General features: G+C 35.7%; 1 protein-coding gene across 3 annotated transcripts in view; it reads left to right on the forward strand.

Moving 5' to 3' along the window:
• Nucleotides 1–2,010: 2,010 nt before the first annotated feature.
• Bmcp (uncoupling protein Bmcp mitochondrial) overlaps nt 2,011–7,204 on the forward strand; it is a 58,779-nt gene continuing 53,585 nt past the window's right edge. For 2 of the 3 annotated variants that reach the window (XM_076187219.1, XM_076187222.1), the window contains exon 1: nt 2,011–2,167. The gene's annotated coding sequence lies outside the window, so the exon portion shown is untranslated. The remainder of the gene's footprint in view (nt 2,168–7,204) is intronic. The other variant, XM_076187220.1, reaches the window with a different exon arrangement.

Here is a 7,204-nt window from a genome sequence, read left to right on the forward strand (position 1 = left end):
AACAATTTAGATTTAAAATATCTAGATTTTGCAAAAGCTTTTGTTACCGTCCGCCACGAAAGACTACTAAATTACCTTCACACGGAATAAGTGGTAACCTATTAAGTTGGACTACTAATTGGTTGAATGATTGAAAACATGTTTTAAATGGAAAAACTTCTAGATGGAAAAATGTTACAAGTGGAGTTCCTCAGGGTTCCGTCCTTGGGCCACTTCTATTCATAGTATATATAAATGATATCGACCACGGACTAAAATCTCTTGTCTTCAAATTTTCTGATGATACAAAACTGTGCGGAATAGTACAGTATATGATGATTTAAGCCAATTAAATATTCAAGAAGAATTAGATAAACTGCAGCAATGGTCTGAAGAGTGGCTAATGAAATTTAACACAAGTAATGCAAGGTTATGCACATAGGTAAAAATAAAAGTAAGTACGATTACAAGTTATTTGGAAATTCGTTAACAAAAGTGGATAGTGAAAATTATCTCCGCGTAATTATCAGTAACTATCTCAAATCATCTAAGGAGTGTATTTCAGCCTCTGAGAAAGCAATTAAGATTCTAGGACTGATTGCGCAATCTTTTGACTTCAAAAATCCATCTCTCATTAACAAGTATATAAATCATTAGTTCGTCCACATTTGCAATATACTGTTTCCGTATGGTCACCGAATCTCAATGAAGACATTGACAGATTGGAAAAAAGTACAACTGAGAGACATAAAACTGATTCCATATATCAAAAATAAATCATACGAAAATCGACTAAAACATATGAATCTGTTTCCCCTAAAAAATCGTAGACTCAGAGGTAACTTGATACAGGTCTTTAAAATTTTAAAGGGAATTGACAACATCAAAAGTGACAAATTTTTCACACTGAATGAGAATCCGACAAGAAATAATGGTCTCAAACTGTCAGGAAATAGATTTAATTTGGAAGTAGGTAGAAACAACTTCTCCAACCGTGTAGTTAATGAATGAAATAAACTAACTGCAGAGGCAGTGCAATGTAGTTCAGTTCGAGGCTTTAAGATTAGATAAACACCTAAGCAAGATGCTGTAATGCTTGCCATTTATTTTATATTATTTATTTGTTGTTATTTGCCTGTTTGTTTATTATTTCCTTGATTATCATTTATCATTATTTATCTGACTATTATTATTTACTATTTATCTGTTTGTTTATTATTCAACTTTACCTATTCATTTATTTACTTATTTTTCTATTATTATTGATTTTATTATTTATCTTTATATATATAATATTATATATACATATATATATATATATATATATATATATATATATATATATATATATATATATATATATATATATATATATATATATATATATATATATATATATATATTCTTAACCAAGCGACTCACAGCTAGCCGTGAGATTATGTCCGGGGACCATTGACCTTTGGAGATATTCAAGTGAATATATATTTGGGAAATCATATATATACGCATGTTCTCTTAATATCACCAGACGATCTTAATCAGTTTGTGATCATTCCTGTACTGTGCAAAATGTTAGAATATTAGTGCTATGAGAATGAGATACAGATAGTAAAGTAGATTTGAGGCTGTTTTCAAAATTTGGCGCGCACGTCTACCTGTTATGAGGGCAACTACGAACAGGAGTAACAGTCCATTAAAAGTGTCTCAGACATTATTATAAATATAATCTGTGGATTCTGTTTCAACTAATCTTGATATAATAATATTTCTTCGATATTGTATAGCTCAATAATGTAGTGAAGATTGATGTGAATAAAACAGTGGGTTTACTAGTTGATAAACATAGACAACATAGCTACCAATCTATTGCAGGTAAAATTCTTCAAATATTTTAGTAGAAAATTTAGTATTTTATTCATAATATTTATCCTCACTTGTTGTATATATTAAATCATAAAAGGGATAGTTCTTAGAGAGAAAATAAAGAAATAGGGAATTGGTATTTGGGAATGCTATCGAACGCTTTAGAAGTCTACGCATGCGCAGTCAAAAGATTGCGTCAAAGTAAGATATTTACCTAACATCGAGCAGATCAGTCTGAGGCCGGAGAAGTGTAAGGAAGCACAGTTGTACGCAGAGACAAAGCTTTTATACACTTTTAAGAAGATAAATAGCTTATTCTTCTCAGGTAAAGAGATACATTTTTCTTGGCGGAGTGTATATGCCCAATAATCTTCAGATATAAGTGTTACTTGCTAATAGGAAGTGGAAATCCGATCTCAAATGGACAGCAGACGACTAACCGTTCATTCACACAAGTAATGCGTGTGACTGTGTACTTTGGGTAATTCTAAAACGAGCAGATCATGTGAGAATTTTGTTGTTGATTAGAATGTTGGGTATGGAATTCTAATTGGCAGCATTTGTAGACGAAATACTGCTTCAGGAGAAATGAGTACGGTAGGCATGCCACATTAAACATTTACTCGTGATCAGGAATATCCGTGCATGTTAAGATAATTTTGAATTATTTTCTGTGAACCATGTCAATGTTTCCCATTATAATGTACAGGATACTAATAGGCATGCAATTGGATGTTTTATATTTTTGTATTTTTGGAAAATAAAGTGGGCTACAGTGATACACACACTGACACTGGGTGACATGACAAGCAAAAAGTTCCTCCCCAATAGTCTTATCTTGGTAATCTTCAATGGACTGGGAGAATGTATACATTTGTTGGTTTGCTTATAATCACATTGTTAAATAAAGTTGGAATAGAGCCAGTGCTTTATGTTGGGGAACATCTTTAGTTTTGCTAAAACCTAAATAAAGTATTTAACTGACACTTACATATATTTATTATATAATATGTAGAACCTCAGACCTGGATATTTGTTGAGGGATTTGTAAAAAAAAAAAAAAAAAAGCCAAAACGTGTCAATTATGTATTCACAACTGAACTAGGACTGATCATTGCCATGTTTAATTGGGTAGGGTGGGGACTTGTATTATTTGCAGTATATCTTGCAGTAAATTATTTAACAAGTACAGCACAATGGGTAACATCTCTCCTAGTCATAGAATTGTGTATCTGTGTCTGTGTATCTCCCCAACACCAAATCCAGAGCATAACACCAAAGTGCTTGTATGTAGACGACCTGAATATAACAATCCAGCATAGCAATTACAAAATAGCTGCTAAGAATACCAAAACTTGTTTAAACAATTTAGAATGATAAATTAGGAAAACAGGATGGGAGCTTCTCTCAAAATTGGCACCAGTTTTGTTCAATCCAGACAGCTTCTTTAAGTCTAACATTAGAAAGTTAAGAATAAATCCTGGCCTTTAGTTTTTAATTCTCGCATGACCTTAAGCACACATATCAAAGACTTAGTAGTGAAAATTTACCAGGAAATAACCATACAATGATCAACCAAGCACAGGTGTCAGCAGATGGAAACCCTGGTCATTCAAGTCTGTTCTTGAGAACCACATTAACTATACTTGAACAGCATGGTTCCCAATAATAAGAAAAAATTTGTATGTGCATGCTTTAATACTCCTACACACCTTATTAAAAAAAAATCACGGTGAGTGTGGGTTTATGTATATTCCTAGCTGTTATATATAGGATAACCTGTGCTTGTAGGATCACGTTTGTGATGTCGTTGGTCAGTACAGATCTCTAATTGCCCTATGTTTGAAAGTATTGTTCTTCCAGCTCCACTATTCTATGAATCTAGTTCTATTTTATAATGGTCTTTAAACATTAGTTTTTTTCATTTCATAGCCTCTTGTTTTCCAATGTGCTGATACTAACAGGTGCTCTTTGTCGTGAATGTCCATAAATTTCAGGGTACTAGACACTTGTATTAGACCACCCATCTTTTATCCTCTGTTAGCAGACGTGTTTTGTTATTTACATTGTTGTAGTTTTTATTTATTCATTTATGATTTTTTCACATCCGAACCTAGATATGGACTAATAGGTCTCCTGTTGGCATGCTCTGCATTTGTAATCATTTGTGTAATATTTACTATCCTTGCTTGATTTCTCTCCCAAACTGTCACCAACTTCCTCAATCCCTCCTCCGATCCTGCCACAAGCGCAGTGTCGTCCGCAAACAGCTGGCTTACCTCCCACTTTTCTCCATTTTCTTTAACCATCTCCAATCCCTGACCCACTACCCTTGCATTTACCTCTCGCACTACCCCATCCATGTATGATTTCTCCCCGTCTTCTCCTTTTATGCATGGGACAGAAGGGGAGGTCGCCGATTTAATGAAGCAGCCTTGCTGTGGATGTGCTGTGTCTTGCGACACTGCTTCTGACCCAGGGCAGTGGACAAGGTGCAGGAATGACCTGTCATCTGGGAGGTGCTAAGATAAGAGGGAGGGTGGAGGGGTGTGGAGTGTATTCAGGGATGGAATGGGTGGGAATGATTTTATGCCTTTTTCTTTTTGGCTACCTCCCTTGTAAGGGGGAAAAAACCTTGGTATATGTATGTATGTATGTATGCTTGATTTCTCAGGAAGATCTGGAGTAATCTTTTTTCTGCTGTCTTAGTTGTTTTTAAGTTTTAGTTTAGTTTAGTTTTGAGATTACTGCACCACTGACTGGAGTAATGACTAAACTAGTTTTTCAATCATGTGGTTTCCAGTAGATTACAAGTTTCCCTGATCCTTTTGATATATATTTCTGGTGGCAAATTTTCCATTATCTTCATTCTCAAGTCTGTTTTTGTAATCAAATTGTTACAGATTCTTACCTAGAATTTTACAACATAGTTTATATATTTGACAAAAGGAGCATTATAGATTTGAAGATATTTTGGTGTTCAGTTTTCATCTTTCCTCCCACAAGAAGCTATAAACTTGTTTCGCATAAGTAAACTCAAGAACATAAGAATGAAGGAAACTGCAAGAGACCATAAGGCCAACACTAGGCAGCTCCGTATCCATCACCACCCGTCATCCCCATCCATAAAGTTGTCTAATCATTTCTTAAAACAACTTATAGTTTCAGCGCTTACTATGTGGTTACTAAGTTTATTATATTCGTCAACCACCCTATTAGTAAACCAATTCTTGCCTATTTGCTAAGCTAGAATACTAACTGGTTGAACAATTGTAAACGGTACCAGTAATTCTGGTTGGCAACACTTCTAGTTGGAATTATATTAAGAGTAGAGTTCCTCGGGATCTGTTCCAGAGCCACTTCTGCTCGTACAGTATTAGTCCACAACATATCTGAAAAACTGGACTTCAATAGGTCTCTCAATTCACTTTTGATATTAAGGTTTATAGAATAGCAAATGATCAATGTGTATTCAAGGATATTTGCACAAGTTAATGCAATGGTCTTGAAAGTGGCTAATTAAAGTTATGCACGTAGATTGATACCAGTACTAAGTATGGCTACAATTTGTTTGGAAATATCTTGATTCAATATTGGTAATGTAAAGTGAAGGTTTTAAGTGTGCAATTTAACTACTATGTAAATTATTTCACAAAGTTCTAATGTGCAATACTTCATACATATGGTGTTTGCCCTGATTTTTGTCAGTAATTTCCACTTTCATCCAATCCTTCAACCTCTTATTGATGGTCTGCCCTCATATGGTGCTTTTTATGGTACTCGGATCTCATAATAGTCTTTGACAGATTGAAGGTGGTATAGCAGCAAGCCACAAAATTCAGAAACATAATAAAGGATTCTTATGAAAGCCCCTTGAACTAATACTGGAAGTAGTTTTAATGTTGTAGTAAAAGGTCATGAAAAAGCAAAGGTAGAAAGATTTAGTAAAGGCTAGGGAAAAAATTGACAGCCCCACTTAAGAGAGGAGTATTGGTGGTAGAAGTTGTAGGTAAGGAAGTTTTTCTTGATAGGATGGAAAGAGGGTCACAGAGACCGACAATGGGTAGTGGCTAGTGGTGGTCCTAGGAGGCAGGCATCAGAAAGGATGATTCCCATCTGTTACGTCCATAGACGTAAATTTATGTTGCTGATTTCATTGTATAAAAATCAGGAGTGGAATGAATAATTTGTATTGTACGTCCGTTAATGTCACGGTATAATTTTGTGTATTGTACGTCCGTTAATGTCACGGTATAATTTTGTGCATTTTACGTCCGTCAATTTAGTGTCACAGTACGATCAGTTGTACAATTTCCCCCCGTCACCGGCATCGACTTGGTCGAGTGTGGGAGAAGTTGTGGGTAGATGGTGTGTGGGGGCCAGCATATCAAGGTCGTCTTCTCTAACTGGCATTAGTCAGAGTCGCCCACTGTGTGGGTTATATGCAGTTAGAGGAAGGGACAAGTCAAGTGTAATGTCGCAATCCTCCACTTCACCATTGTAATGTCGAACGAGTCAATGGACGTAGGGGGACCTATGGGAGACGCACAAGTCGAATGACTGTAGGGTATTGTCGGCAGATTATTGTCTTCTTATGATACATAGGGAATAAATGGAGCTCCAAATGGACGCTGACTGCAGGTCATTCTAAAAAGAAAGTTTTTATTGTCAAGATTTGTACATTACAAAAATATACATGTAAATGCCAATTAATAACAGAAAATATCCAAGTGTTAATCAATACGTTGAGTTGTAACTCGCATCATAAATTTTACATTGAAATGACATCATATACTAAAGCAATCACTCACCGACTTGTGCGTCTCCCATAGGTCCCCCTACGTCCGTTGACTCGTTCGACATTACGATGGTGTGTGGGGGCCAGCATATCAAGGTCGTCTTCTCTAATTGGCATTAGTCAGAGTCGCCCAATGTGTGGGTTATATGCAGTTAGAGGAAGGGACAAGTCACGTGTAATGTCGCAATCCTCCACTTCACCATTGCAATGTCGAAAGAGTCAACGGACGTAGGGGGACCTATGGGAGACGCACAAGTCGGTGAGTGATTGCTTTAGTATATGTCATTTCAATGTCAAATTTATGATGTGAGTTACGACTCAACGTATTGATTAACACTTGTATATTTTCTGTTGTTAATTGGCATTTACATGTATATTTTTGTAATGTACAAATCTTGACAATAAAAACATTCTTTTTAGAATGACCTGCAGTCAGCGTCCATTCGGAGCTCCATTTATTCCCTACGTATCATAAGAAGACAATAATCTGCCGACAATACCCTACACCATCTTTGTCATGTCTTCACACTCACCTTTGTCTTGAGGTGCAGCTCTTGGGGGCTG

Source organism: Oratosquilla oratoria, chromosome 6 (genome assembly GCF_046742065.1).
Source record: "Oratosquilla oratoria isolate Oo_2021 chromosome 6, ASM4674206v1, whole genome shotgun sequence".
Lineage (NCBI taxonomy): Eukaryota > Metazoa > Arthropoda > Malacostraca > Stomatopoda > Squillidae > Oratosquilla > Oratosquilla oratoria.